Source organism: Protopterus annectens, chromosome 8.part0 (assembly GCF_019279795.1).
Source record: "Protopterus annectens isolate FY-2018-M chromosome 8.part0, PAN1.0, whole genome shotgun sequence".
Lineage (NCBI taxonomy): Eukaryota > Metazoa > Chordata > Ceratodontiformes > Protopteridae > Protopterus > Protopterus annectens.
Window position 1 is genome coordinate 1981341764 of NC_056741.1, and position 14613 is coordinate 1981356376.

The 14613-nt window shown below is 44.6% G+C and overlaps 1 protein-coding gene across 2 annotated transcripts in view; it reads right to left on the bottom strand.

Moving 5' to 3' along the window:
* Positions 1 to 14613, bottom strand: part of CNGB1 (cyclic nucleotide gated channel subunit beta 1) — a 734247-nt gene that overhangs the window by 409659 nt on the left and 309975 nt on the right. The gene's annotated exons all lie outside the window — the stretch shown is intronic.

The window sequence follows — 14613 nt, forward strand, 5'->3', positions numbered from 1 at the left end:
CACTTATGAGCTTGGGTGGTGCTGACATGACTTCATATCTGTGTCTGGGCAGTGCTGACATGATTACATGTCTGTTAATGGGTGGTGCTGACATGATTACTTGTCTGTGCAGGGATGACGCTGACATGATTGCATATCTGTGCTGGGTTGGTGCTGACATGATTACATATCTGCGCTGGGTGGTGTTTACATGATTATATAGCTCTGCAGGGGGAGGTATTTACATGATTATATAAGTGTGCAGGGGTGGTGTTTACATGATTATGTATCTGTGCTGGTTTGATGCCGACATGATTACATATCTGTGAATGGGCGGTGTTGGCATGATTACATATCTGTGCTGGTGTACGGCTGACATGATTGTATATCTGTGCTAGAGTTGTGCTGACAAGATTACACTTATGAGCTAGGGTGGTGCTGACATGACTTCATATGTGTGTGTGGGTGGTGCTGACATGATTATATATCTGTGTGTGGTTAGTGATGACATGATTTCATATCTGTGCTGACATGATTATGTATATGCGCTGGGGTGGTGCTGACAAAACTATGTATCTGTGTGTGGCTGGTACTGACATGATTACATATCTGTGTGTGGGTAGTGCTGAAATGATTGCATATCTGTGCTAGGGTGGTGCTGACATGATTACATATCTGTGTGGGGGTAGTGCTGAAATGATTGCATATCTGTACTATGGTGGTGCTGACATGATTACATATATGTGCTGGGAAGTGCTGACATGACTACATATCTGTGTGTGGGTGGTGTTGACATGATTACATATCTGTGTGAGGGTAGTGCTGAAATGAATGCATATCTTCAGTATGGTAGTTCTGACATGATTAAATATATTTACTGGGGTGGTGCTGACATTACTACATATCTGTGTGTGGGTGTTGCTGATATGATTACATATCTGTGTGTGGGAAGTGTTGAAAGGATCACATGTCTCTGAATGCTTTTTTTGACATGATTATATATCTGTATCAAGGTAGTATTGAAATTATTACATATCTGTGGTGGGGTGATGTTTACATGGTTGTGTATCTGTGCTGGTGTGCTGCTGACATGATTACATATCTGTGATTGGGTGGTGCTGACATGATTACATATCTGTGTATGGACAGTGCTAGCATGATTACATGTTTGTTAATGGGTGGTGCTGGCATAATAACATATCTGTGTATGGGTGGTGCTGACATGATTACATATCTGTGCTGGGTGGTGTTTCCATGATTATATAGCTGTGCAGGGATGGTATTTACATGATTATATAACTATGCAGGGGTAGTGTTTACATGATTATGTATCTGTGCTGGTGTGGTACTGACATGATTACATATCTGTGAATGGGTGGTGTTGGCATGTTTACATGTCTGTGCTGGTGTGCTTTTGGCATGATTGCATATCTGTGCTAGGGTGGTGCTGATAATATTACATATCTGTGCTGTGGTGATGCTGACATGACTACATATATGTGTGTGGATGGACCTGACATGATTACATATCTGTGTGTGGGTAGTGCTGAAATAATTTCTTATCTCTGCTTGGGTGGTGTTGACATGATTAAATATATGAACTGGGGTGGTGCTGGCATTACTACCTATCTGTGTGTGGGTGTTGCTGACATGATTACATATCTGTGTGTGGGTAGTGCTGAAATGATTACATATCGGTGAATGTTTTTTCTGACATGATTATTTATGTCTCCCAGGGTAGTGTTAAAATTATTACATACCTGTGGTGGGGTGATGTTTACTTGATTACATATCTGTGCTAGTGTGTTGCTGACATGATTACATATCTGTGAATGAGTCCTGCTGACATGATTACATACCTGTTCTGGGTGGTGCTGACATGATTAGATATCTGTGTCTGGGCAGTGCTGACATAATTACATGTCTGTTAATGGGTAGTGCTGACATGATTACATATCTGTGTGTGGGTAGTGCTGAAATAATTTCTTATCTCTGCTAGGGTGGTGCTGACATGATTATATATATGAACTGGGGTGGTGCTGGCATTGCTACCTATCTGTGTGTGGGTGTTGCTGACATGATTACATATCTGTGTGTGGGTAGTGCTGAAATGATTACATGTCGGTGAATGTTTTTTTCTGACATGATTATATATGTCTCCCAGGGTAGTGTTAAAATGATTACATACTTGTGGTGGGGTGATGTTTACTTGATTAAGTATCTGTGCTAATGTGTTGCTGACATGATTACATATGTGAGAATGAGTCATGCTGACATTATTACATACCTGTGCTGGGTGGTGCTGACATGATTACATATCTGTGTCTGGGCAGTGCTGACATGATTATATGTATGTTAATGGGTGGTGCTAGCATGATTACATGTCTGTGCGGGGTTGATGCTCACATGACTGCATATCTGTGCTGGGTTGGTGCTGACATGATTACATATCTGCACTGGGTCGTGTTTACATGATTATATAGCTGTGCAGGGGGTGGTATTTACATGATTATATAAGTGTGCAGGGGTGGTGTTTTCATGATTATGTATCTGTGCTGGTGTGATGCTGACATTATTACATATCTGTGAATGGGCAGTGTTGGCATGATTACATATCTGTGCTGTTGTGCGGCTGACATGATTGTATATCTGTGCTAGAGTGGTGCTGACAAGATTACACATATGTGCTGGGGTGGTACTCACATGACTACATATCTGTGTTTGAGTGGTGCTGACATGATTACATATCTGTGTGTGGTTAGTGGTGACATCATTTCATATCTGTGCTGATATGATTATGTATCTGTGTGTGGTTGGTACTGACATGATTACATATCTGTGTGTGGGTAGTGCTAAAATGATTGCTTATCTGTGCTAGGGTGGTGCTGACATGACTACATATCTGTGTGTGGGTGGTGCTGACATATCACATATCTGTGTGTGGGTAGTGCTGAAATGATTGCATATCTGTGGTAGTGTGGTGCTGACATGACTACTTATCTGTGTGTGGCTAATGCTGACATAATTACATATCTGTGTGTGGGTAGTGCTGAAATGATTGCATATCTGTGCCATAGTGGTTCTGACATGATTACATATATGTGCTGGGGTGGTGCTGACATTACTACGGATTTGTGTGTGGGTGTTGCTGACATGATTACATATCTGTGTGTGGGTAGTGCTGAAATGATTACATGTCTGGGAATGGGTTTTTCTGACATGATTGTATATCTGTGCAGGGGTGATGCTGACATGATTACATATCTTTGCTGGAGTAGTGCTGACATGATTCATGTCAGTGAATAGATGGTGCTGCCTTTATTACATGTCTGTGTGAGGGTGGTTTTGACATAACTACATAGCTATGATTAGTGGCACTGACATGACATATCTGAGAGTGGCTGGTGACATGATTTCATGCCTGTGTCGGGGTGCTGATGACATGATTATCTGTGCTGGTATGGTGCTGACATGATTACATATCTCTGATTGGGTGGTGTTGACATGACATATCTGTGAGTGGGGGGGTGCTGGCAAGATTACATATCTGTGAATGGATGTTGCTGACATAATTACATATCTGTGCTGGGGTGCTGGGGTGGTGCTGACCTGATTACATATCTCTTCTGGAATGGAGTTGATATGATTACATATGTGTGGGAGTGGAGTTTACATGATTAAATATATGTGCTTGTGTGGTGCTGACATGACTACATATTACACAATGATTAAGGTTTTTAACTGACAGACACAAGGTGCAATGTTTGATTCTCAGATGAGGTAATTAGCTAAGTTTAAAATGGCTCACAAAGGCAGTTAGCTTTGTACTAATTTATGAGTGGAGGACAGCCACTCTCATCCCACTGCAGAAAGGTGACATATCCACCGATCCAGGAAATTATAGACCCATCACCCTACCTAGCCTGATCTGCAAGGTCATGGAGTGGATTATCACAGACCTTACTAAGAAAGGACATTGCCAACCTCCATATACTTGATCCTACACAGTTTGGTTTTGACAAGACAAGGTAATGCCTGTTAAATTATGTTGACTTTTTTTGAGAAAGTCACCAAAGCCATGGCAAGGGAAAATGGTACACACTGCCTAACTGCCCTGACTAAAGCCTTCAATACTATTCCCCACTCAGGTATAATAGATAGACTCTCTCAACTAGGCATGATTCCATATATTACCAGATGGGTAGCAAACTGGGTCACTGACAGAACCCACCTAGTCAAAATAGGGAAAGCCAGCTCAAGCAGTCAACATGTAATGAGTGGTATACCCCTGTGATCGGTCTTGAGGCCTTTGTTATTTTGGATATACTTTTCTGAGGTGCAGGCCAAAACCAGTGGGCTATGGCTGAGCAAGTTTGCAGATGACTGCTAGCTGGGTGTTGGCATCATTTCCCCTAGTGATGTGAACATCCTCCTAGAGGGTCTCACCCAAGCAAATGAATGATGTCAGAAATATGGCCTCAAACTGAATGCCAAAAAATGCATAATCATCCCCTTTGAGGAGAGTGACATACCCACAAATTATCACATTAAAAACTAGGTCCTAAGCACCCAATCAATCAAGAGGGACTTGAACACCCAGGTTGATAGCAAACTGACTTTTTACCACCTTATTGCCTCTGTTGTATGGAAAGCTTTCAACATGGCCCACCACTTTAGTAAGGGTATCTCATCCAGGGACAAGGTGGTCATAACATTCCTGTATTCTTCCTTTGTAAGACCCATTAATGAGTACAATGCCTTTTTTGCCATGTATCTCACAAGGCACACGCAGCAGCTGGAGAGACCATAGAGGTTACTCACTAGGAGAATCCAGGGCCTCAAGCATCTGCCCTCCACTGAAAGGCTAAACGCCCTGTCCCTCTACTCAGTCTCCTACAGACTCCTCAGAGGTGACCTCCATCTGACCTACAAAGCAATCTCAGATCCCGGCTTGATGGGACTGCTGTATACCGACAAGTCAAGCTCCACTCGAGTAACCCACATATGCGACCTCAACTTGGTCTGTTACATCAAGAGGACTTGTTAGTGGGACTGATTTGTGTCCTAGAGACTCCCCTCTCTGAGAAATAGACTCCTGGTGCATGTCAAGCAGAGTACCTCATTAACCCCTTTTAAGAGCAACCTGGATACCTGACTGGGGAATAGAAAATACACCCCTGGGATTCCACCTTTGTCTCTGCTGGACAGGGGTGCTGACTTGTCAGAACAAGGGCTAAAATTTTGGATAGGCATGTGAGGGCTTCAGGGCCAATAGTCTAGTAACTTCCTGTGCTCCTATGATCTGTGAATGGGTGGTGTTGACATGATTACATATCTGTACTGGGATAATACTGACATTACATACCTGTGCTGGGGTGGTGAATAATTGATTACATATCTGTGCTGGTGTGGTGCTGACATGATTACATATGTGTGTTTGAGTGGTGCTGACATGTTTACATATCTGTCCAGGGCTGTTGCTGATTTGATTACATATCTGTGCTAGGGTGGTGCTGACATGATTACATATCTCTGTCGGGGTGGGGCTGGCATGACTGCATATTTGTGTGTGGGTGGTGCTGATAAAATTACATATCTATGTGTGGATGTTGCTGACATGATTACATGTCTGTGAATGAGTGGTGCTGACATGATTACATATCTGTGCTGGAGGTGGTGCTAACATGATTACATATCTCTGCTGAGGTGATGTGGATATGACTGCATCTGTGTGTGGGTGGTGCTGACATGATTGCATACCTGTGCGTGGGTGGTGCTGAAATGAATACATGTTTGTGTGTTGGTGGTGCTGACATGATTACATGTCTATGAATGGGTGGTGCTGACATGATTAAATATTTATGCGGGGGTGTTGCTGACATGATTACATATCTGTGATGGAACGGTGCTATAATGAATACATATCTGTGTGTGGTTGGTGCTAATATGACTACATATCTGTGTGGGCGGTGCTGATATGACAACATATCTGTGTGTGGGTGGTGCTAACATGTTTATATATCTGTGTGTGGGTGGTACTGATATTATATGTAAGCAAATAGGTGGTACTGACATGATTTTATATCTGTGTGGGGGTGATTTTTACATGATTACGTGTATGTGCTCATGTGGTGCTGACATGATCACGTGTCTGTTAATGGGCAGTGTAGACATGATTACATATCTATGCTGAGGTGGTGCTGACTTGATTATGTATCTGTGCCGGGGTAGTGTTGAAAACATTACATACCTGTGGGGGGGTAATGTTTACATGATTATGTATCTGTGCTGGTGTGGTGCTTACATGATTACATATCTGTGCTTGAGTGGTGCTGACCTGACTACGTATCTGTGTGTGGGTTGTGCTGGCATGATTGCATATCAGTGTGTGGGTGATGCTGATATGAATACATGTCATTGAATGCTGTCATGATTTCATATATGTGTAGGGGTGTTTACATGATTACATATATGGGCTTAGGTGGTGCTGACATGACTACATATTTGTTAATTGGTAGTGTTGACATGATCATCTGAGCTAGAGTTTTACTGACATGATTACATATCTGTGCTGGTGTGGTATTGAAATGATTATATACCACTGGGGGAGAGAGGTTTACATGATTATATATCTGAGGTGGTGTGGTGCTGATAAGATTTCATATCTGTGAATGGGTGGTGCTGACATAGTTAGATATCCTTGCTGAAATAGTGCTGGCATGATTAAATATCTGTGCTGAGGTGTTTACTTGATTATATACCTCTGCAGCGGTGGTGTTTACATGATTACATATCCGTGCTGGTGTGGTGCTGACATGATTAGATATCTGTGAATAGGTGGTTGGTGCTGGCATGATTACATATCTGTGCTTGTGTTTTGCTGACATGATGACATATCTGTGTGTGGGTGGTGCTGATAGGATTACCTATCTGTGCTAGGCCTGTGCTGACATGATTACATATCTGTGTGGGGGTGGTGCTGACATGGCTACATATCTGTGATTAGGTGGTGCTTACATGATAACATATCTGTGAGTGGGTGTTGCTGACATGATTGCATATTTGTGTGGGTGGGTTTTGTTGATCTGACTGCATATCTTTGTGGGGTTGGTATTCACATCATTACAGATCTCTGATGGTATGGTGCTGACATGATTATAAATTGGTGAGTGAGTGGAACTGACATAATTACACATCTGTGCTAGTGTTGCTGACATGACTACTGACATTGGATAGAGTAAACATGATTAATATCTGTGTTGGTGTGGGGCTAGCATGATTACATAGCTGTGATTGCGTGGTGGTGATATGACATTTGTGTGAGTGGGTGGTGCTGACATATTTACATATCTGTGAATGGGTGTTGTTGACATGATTAAATATCTGTGCTGGGGTGGTGATGACATGATTATATATCTGTGCTGGGGTGGTGCTGACATGATTACACATCTGTGCTGGGATGGTGTTGACATGATTACATATGCGTGGGGGTGGTGTTTACATGATTACATATAGGTGCTTGTGTGGTGCTGATATGATTACATATCTGTGAATGGGTGGTACTGACATGATTGCATATCTGTGCTTGGGTGGTAATGACATGACTACATATCTCTGGGGGTGGTGTTGACATGACTACATACCTGTGCAGGGGTGGTGATTACATGATTACGTATCTGTCCTGTGTGTTGCTGACATGATTACATATCAGTGCTGGTGAGGTGCTGACATGATTTCATATGTGTGTGTGTGTGTGTGTGTGTGTGTGTGTGTGTGTGTGTGTGGGTGGTACAGAAATGATTACATATCTCTGCAGGAGTGTTGCTGATATGATTACATATCTGTGCTAGGATGGTGCTGACATGATTACATATCTGCTATGGGGTGGTGCTGATATGACCACATATCCATGTGTGGGTATTGCTGACATGATTACATGTCTGTGTGTGGGTGCTGCTGGTATGAATAGATGTCTGTGTGTAGGTGGTGTTGACATGATTCCTTGTCTGTGAATGGGTGCTGTTGGCATGAAAAAGAAGTTATGTCTTACCATAATGTTCCATCTGAGTTGATCTTCTTTTAGTCATCACTGATGGGTTCAGTTCCGAGCCCTAATAGCAGAGTCAGCCTAATACCAAGCTCGCATACACCAAAAACTGTCGAGCTAAGCTGCTACCCACAATGCCCTTCTCCCAGTTACCTCAGATCAAGTTTGCATGCAACATACAGAAGAAACAGAAAACAGAGGCCATTTCTGCACAGAAACCCTGAAGCACCACAATGACCCAGAAGATCCACCAGGAGCCTTTGGTGGGGGACTGTGGGAGGGTGTGATGACTGGAAGAAGATCAACAACTCAGATGGAACGTTATGGTAAGACATAACTTCTTTATCTGAAGTTGCTAATCTTCTTCCTATTCATCACTGATGGGACAGAATCCTAAGCTATTTGTAGAACCTGGGTGGCCCCTATGGAAGAACATTCCTGAGAACCATAGAGCCAAAGGCTGCTCTTCCCCTGGAGACCAAATCCAATTTGTAATACTTGATGAAAGTATGAGGTTTAGCCCAAATGGCTGCTGCACAAATATCATCCATGGAAGCCTTGAAGTGAAAGGAACTGAAGTTGCAATGGCCCTAGTTGAATGAGCTTTGATTTGAACAGGTTTAGATGAATTTGCTAGGGAGTATGAAAAGGTAATACAATCTCTGAGCCATTTTGATAAAGTAACTTTTGATACAGCACATCCCATTCTTGGACCAGAAAAGGGAATGAAAAGTTGGTCCGACTTGTGGAAGGACTTAGTCCTGTCCAGGTACAAGCGTAGTTGTCTATGTACGTCCAATGAATGTAGACAGTATTCGCCCTTGTTGGAATTATTTGGAAAAAACACAGGGAGCTCAATGGACTGGTTAACAGAGAAGTCAGACACCACTTTGGGGAGAAAGGATGGGTTAGTACAAAGGGATACTCTGTCCTTATGGAAGATTAGATACAGGCTCTTGATGCATAAGGCTTGTAACTCAGATATCCATCTGGCTGATGTGACTGCTACCAGAAACCATGATTTCCATGACAGGAATTTAAGATCACATGTCGCAGCAGGCTTAAGGAGGGGCAGAGAGAGAGACTGTAGAACCAGAGAGAGATTCCATGTCTCCACAGGTTGCCTGATAGGTGGTCTGCTATAGAAAACTCTCTTGAGAAAGGTCTTGCAAAGGCGAGTGGAGATAAGAGGAACACCATCCGAGCCGTTATGGAAATTGGAAATAGCTGCTAAATGGACTCCAATGGTAGAAGCTGATGCCCCATTGTCAAACAACTCAGAAAGATACTGAAGTATAGCAGCTGTAGGAGTTGAAAAAGGATTTAGCATCTGATTATTAGACACGATAGTGAATCTTTTCCATTTGTCTCTGTAGAGTTTTCTGGTGGATGGTTTATGGGAGGCCAGAATAATATTGCGGTCAGGTGAGGAGAGGTTTTCCTGCCTGGCGCCTAATGGATGTGGAGAAACCAAGCTGTCACCTTGAGAGTGGATAGATTTGGGGGAGTCAGCCCTTGTGGGTGAGATATTAGGTCCTGACGAGTGTCCAGGATCCAAGGAGGTTGTAACAGGTGAGGACAGAGGAAGGGAAATCACACTTGTCGAGGCCAGAAGGGGGCAATGAGGATTACTTTGCATCTCAACCGGATTGTATTTCTTAGAAACAGGGGTATCAAAGGAATCAGAGGATAAGCATACAGGAGACTTGCAGGCCAATTGTGAGTCAAAGTGTCTCTCGGTGACTCCCCTTCTGGAGGAAAGAGGACAAAGTAGCTGCTACATTTTTTGTTTGAAGGGGAAGTGAAAAGATTACAGCAAGGCTGGCCCCAATGGCTGAAGATCTCTGCCATCACATTCGGGTTGAGAGACCACTCGTGTGCATGGAGGATGCATCTGCTCAGCCTGTCCACAATCACGCTGGAGCTCCTCAGGATATGCGTTGCAATTAAAAAGTGGTTGGAAGGTATCACCCAATGCCAAATTCTCATGGCCTCACGACATAGGGGGTAGGATTTGCTCCCTCCCTGTTTGTTTATGTACCAGATGATGGACATACTGTCTGACTGGATTGCAATCATTCCTGATGGAAGGACTGGATGAAGTGCCTGCAACACTGACAGCACTGCTCTTAACTCCAGGACATTGATATGTAAGTTGACCTCTAAGCTGGACAGCCGTGGCGTTGGGTTGGGGAGTCTGGAAGGGGCGGCACCAAAGATTTTCATCTGTTCTCATCCACCAGAGGAGATCTTGTTTGCAGGAATTGGTGATGAGGATCTGTGAGTTCAGAGGATGGAGATTGGATATCCACTGGGACAAAATGAGCCATTATAGTAGTCTCATATGCAATCTTGCTAGGGGGACAATTGGGATGACTGCCACCATAGACCCCAGAGCCTGTAGAACTTTCCTTGCAGACACCTTCCTTCGACAGAGTATCACTTGTACTTGTAAGCTTAATCTCTGAAGTCTGTGAGGAGGAAGAGAGACTTGGCTTGTTTGAGTATTGAATACTGCTCCTATAAATTCCAATTATTGGGTGGGATGAAGGTTGGATTTTTCCCAGTGTATTGTGATGCCTAGGAACTTCGCCAGTGCTAGAGTGTAGCGGAGGTCCCTGACCAGTAGGCACTTGGTGGGGGTGGAGAGGAGCCAATTGCCTAGATATGGAAACACCTGGAATCCTTGAAGTCTCAGATGAGCTGTCACCACTGCTAGGCATTTTGTGAACACTCTGGGGGCCATCGAGAAACCGAATGGCAGGGCTCTGAATTGGTAATGATTGGCTCCCAGCTGGAAGAGAAGGAGACTCCTGGAGCACTTGTCCATTTTGATGTGGTAATACGCATCCCGGAGATCTATCGAGCACATCCACACACCCTCCTGAAGAAATGGAAGAATAGATTGTATCGTGACCATGTGGAATTTGGTCTGAACTACCGATTTGTTTAGTTGTCTGAGATCCAAAATGGGTCTCCAGTCCCCGGTCTTTTTTGGCACCAAAAAGAATCTTGAGTAAAAACCGAATCTGCACTGGTCTGGGGGGACTTGTTGGATGACTCGTTTTAGACACAGCTTTCTTATTTCTGAAGCTGCCTCTTCCCTTTCACTGGGTGGAACATCAGGAAGGTGTTTTGGAGGTCTTGGATAAGAGATTAAAGGGATGTAATAACCTCTGGAAATTATCTGCACCCGCTGATCATTTGTAATAGAGTGCCAGGCAGCTTGGTGCAGAGAAAAACGAGCCCCGACTGTTTCCAGAGGAAAGCAATCAGGCAGCACTTCAGGAGCACTGCTAAGGTCGTCCGGAGAAAGAATCCCTGGTGTCCTGATTTTGGGACCCCCTCTGCCTCGAAAGGGGTGTCTTCCATTACTGGAACCCTCTCTGCCTCTAGGGGAATCCTCACCATGTGCACTATGGAAAGGATCTGGAGATTTTTTGTGCCGTATCTTTCCACTCCTCTAGTTCCTAGAGAAAGAATGCTGAGGTTTGGAAAAATGTAGGCCAATGGCAGGCAAGGTTTTTCTGTCCTGCTCATACCTGGCTAATGTGTCCTTCACTTTAGAACCGGACAGAGCAGACGGTTCGATAGGAGCGTTCAAGAAGGAAGACTTGAAGGAGTCCACAAGGTCACATGTGCATCCAGGCATGGCGTCTCATAACTACACCTGCACCAGCAGCTCTAGCCACCCCTTTGGTTGCGTGGGACAGCAACCTCATGGACTAGTTGGAGATCGACTCTAGGGTAGCAAGCTGGGAAGCAATTTTATCATATGCCCCATCCGAAACTTGACCTGCGAGGGTTCCAGAGAGTTCAGAGATGAGATCTCTTTGGAGCCTCGTAAAATGTGCCAAGTAATTTAGAGACCTGACAGCAAAGGTCGCTGAAGCAAAAACTTGCCTCCCTAATCTGTCCACCACCTGGGACTCTCTACTGGGCAGATGGACAGCAGGACTTTCCTCTGCAAGGTCCTTTTTTGCGGCAGCCGCCACCACCATAGCATCTGCTGGTAAGCCTCTAGACCAATGGGGCTGTTCCTCTGGGAGGAGAGAGTATCTTGTCTGGTCTCCGGGGAATGGCCTCAACAGTATCAGGATTCCTCCATGCCCACTGCATGATGAGCTTGACTAACTCATCAGCAGGGGGTGTCACCCAAGAAGTAGAGGGCCAAGAATGGAAGGCCTGCAGGAATACAGATTCCTCTGAAGAAGGATTGGAGGGCTTCCAGTCATCCCTCTGCCTCAAACTTTCCAGGATGTCTCCAAAAGAGACATCATCAGGGGTGACTGTGGGGACCCTTCCCCATCATTGTAGTCCATATCCTCAGTAAGGTACTCCTCTGGGGAGTCCATGTGTTTCCTCTTACATGTCCATTTCCGAGGTGGTTCTTCAGTGGGAGTATCTGAAGAAGACTCAGAAAGGAGGTTACCCTGTACAGGAGTTTCCTGAGGCTTGCGCTCTTGGTGTCCTGGTGGGGTGGCCTGTGATAGCTGCAACTCAGAAGGAGCGGGGGTATTGTCTGACGTAGGAGGAGTGCTTCCTGAAACAAGCACCCTCTCCATCACCCGGAAGGCAGGCCTGCCCAAAGAGGAATGGGAGCCCGGAACTGAGGAAGACAATCTCAGAACTGGGGTCACACCCCGCTCAGTGTGGCCCGCTCTCAGGGATGGAGCCTCAAGCAAAACCAAGGCAAGAGTTGCCCCAGGTCTGAAGATGGAATTAATGAAACAACTGGAACCGTACCTGGAGCCGGGGGGTTCCACCCACCAAGCATGAGATTGAGGAAGGGGTGGTTCCAAAGGAACTGAAACCCAAAGGGGCCTTGGAGCCTGAGAGAAGGTCACTGTCGGTGCCAAGGAGTCCTCCCGCAGATGTCAGAGCTATGGGCCTTGGAACCGAAGGGTCCAAGGGAGGAGAATATGTGGGAGTCGCAGGGGCAATGGACCCAAAACCCGGAGAGAGATGGGTTTTAGGGAAATTTGTAATCCCTCTAGCTGTCAGCAGCTGATTGAACAGGTGCACCACATCCAATTTGGATAGACTCCTGGTGGACCTTACCGACACTCCTGAGGGGGAGTCAGGTTGGTCCAAAAAGGGGTTAAAGGCTTGTCCTGAAAACGGAACGAAAGACGGAGAGTACTGGGTCCGTGGTGCAGTAAAAGTCAGCACCAAAGATTCCAGTTTTGAAACAGGCAAAAGGGGGTCTATCGGTGCTGAGAAAGGGCTTAGAGCCGAAGGAATAGCTGGAGTGGAAGTCATTATCAGCTGCGAAGAAGTTGTTGGTACCGATCTCAGAACTGAGATGGGAGACGTCGGTGCTGAGGTAATGGCAGGCAACAAGGCTGGAGCTGAAATCACAGTCGGAACTGTAACAGTCAGTGCAGAGGGTGTTGCCGATGTGGACGTCATCACAATATCTGTAGAGACCACTGGAGCAGAACTCAGAGCCAAGATGGTCAGAACTGAGGAGGTGATCTTGTACTCTGTGGAAGACTTATGGGCTTTGTGCTTATGAGGCTTGCTCTTATCATCGGCCAGTGAAGAAGGGTCAGAATGAGGACTTTTTTGTCCTTAGATGAAGGGATTGAGACCTCTGACGCAGAAAGAGCCTCAAAAAAAAGGAGAAGGAAGAAGGCCTTTCAAAATAAGTTTATTTCTTCTTTCATTCAGCATCCGCTGACTGAAACTGACACAAATCTGACAGGAAGGTTTCACAGATAAGTGTGGAATCCCCAAGACAATATACACATTCCTCATGCAGTCACTATTGGGGAGTTTACCATTACAGGAAGTGCAATGCTTAAACCCCAAAGTCCCTTTCTTTTCAGACATACTCAGAAAAACACAATTCAACAACCAAAAAGGGAAAGAAGAAAATACCAACAATGGTATTGAGAATAGCACAAGGGTAGAGAAGGGCTTTACCAACAATGGTAAAAAGAAGATACCCATGGGTAGAGCTGGTAAAATAAGTAGGTATAGAAGAGTTTTTAAGAGAAAAAACAAAATACTGAAAATTTTGAAAAAATACAACACTTAGCTGGAGAGCTCTTTGAAACGCTGCTATATGGCTGTATGGCAAATGAGATCTGAGGTAACTGGGAGAAGAGCATTGTGGGAAGCAGCTTGGCTCAAGAGGTTTTGGTGTATGTGAGCTTCGTATTAGGCCGACTCGGGTCCAAGGGCTCGGACCCTAACCCATCAGTGATGAATAGAAAGAAGATTAACAACTTCAGATAACATATTTGTGCGAGGGGGTGGTGCTGACATGATTACATATCTGTGGTGCAGTGGTGCTGATACGAATACATATCTGTGTGTAGTTGGTGCTGATATGACTGCATATCTGTGTGTGGGTGGTGCTGATATGTCTATATATCTTTGTGTGAATGGTGCTGTCATGATTACATATCTGTGTGTGGGTGGTGTGAATATGATTACATGTCAGTGAATGGGTGGTGTTGACATGATTTCATATCTGGGTGGAGGTGGTGTTTACATGATTGCATATATGTGCTTGTGCGGTGCTGACATGATCTCATGTCTATTAATGGGCAGTAATGACATGATTACATATCTATGCT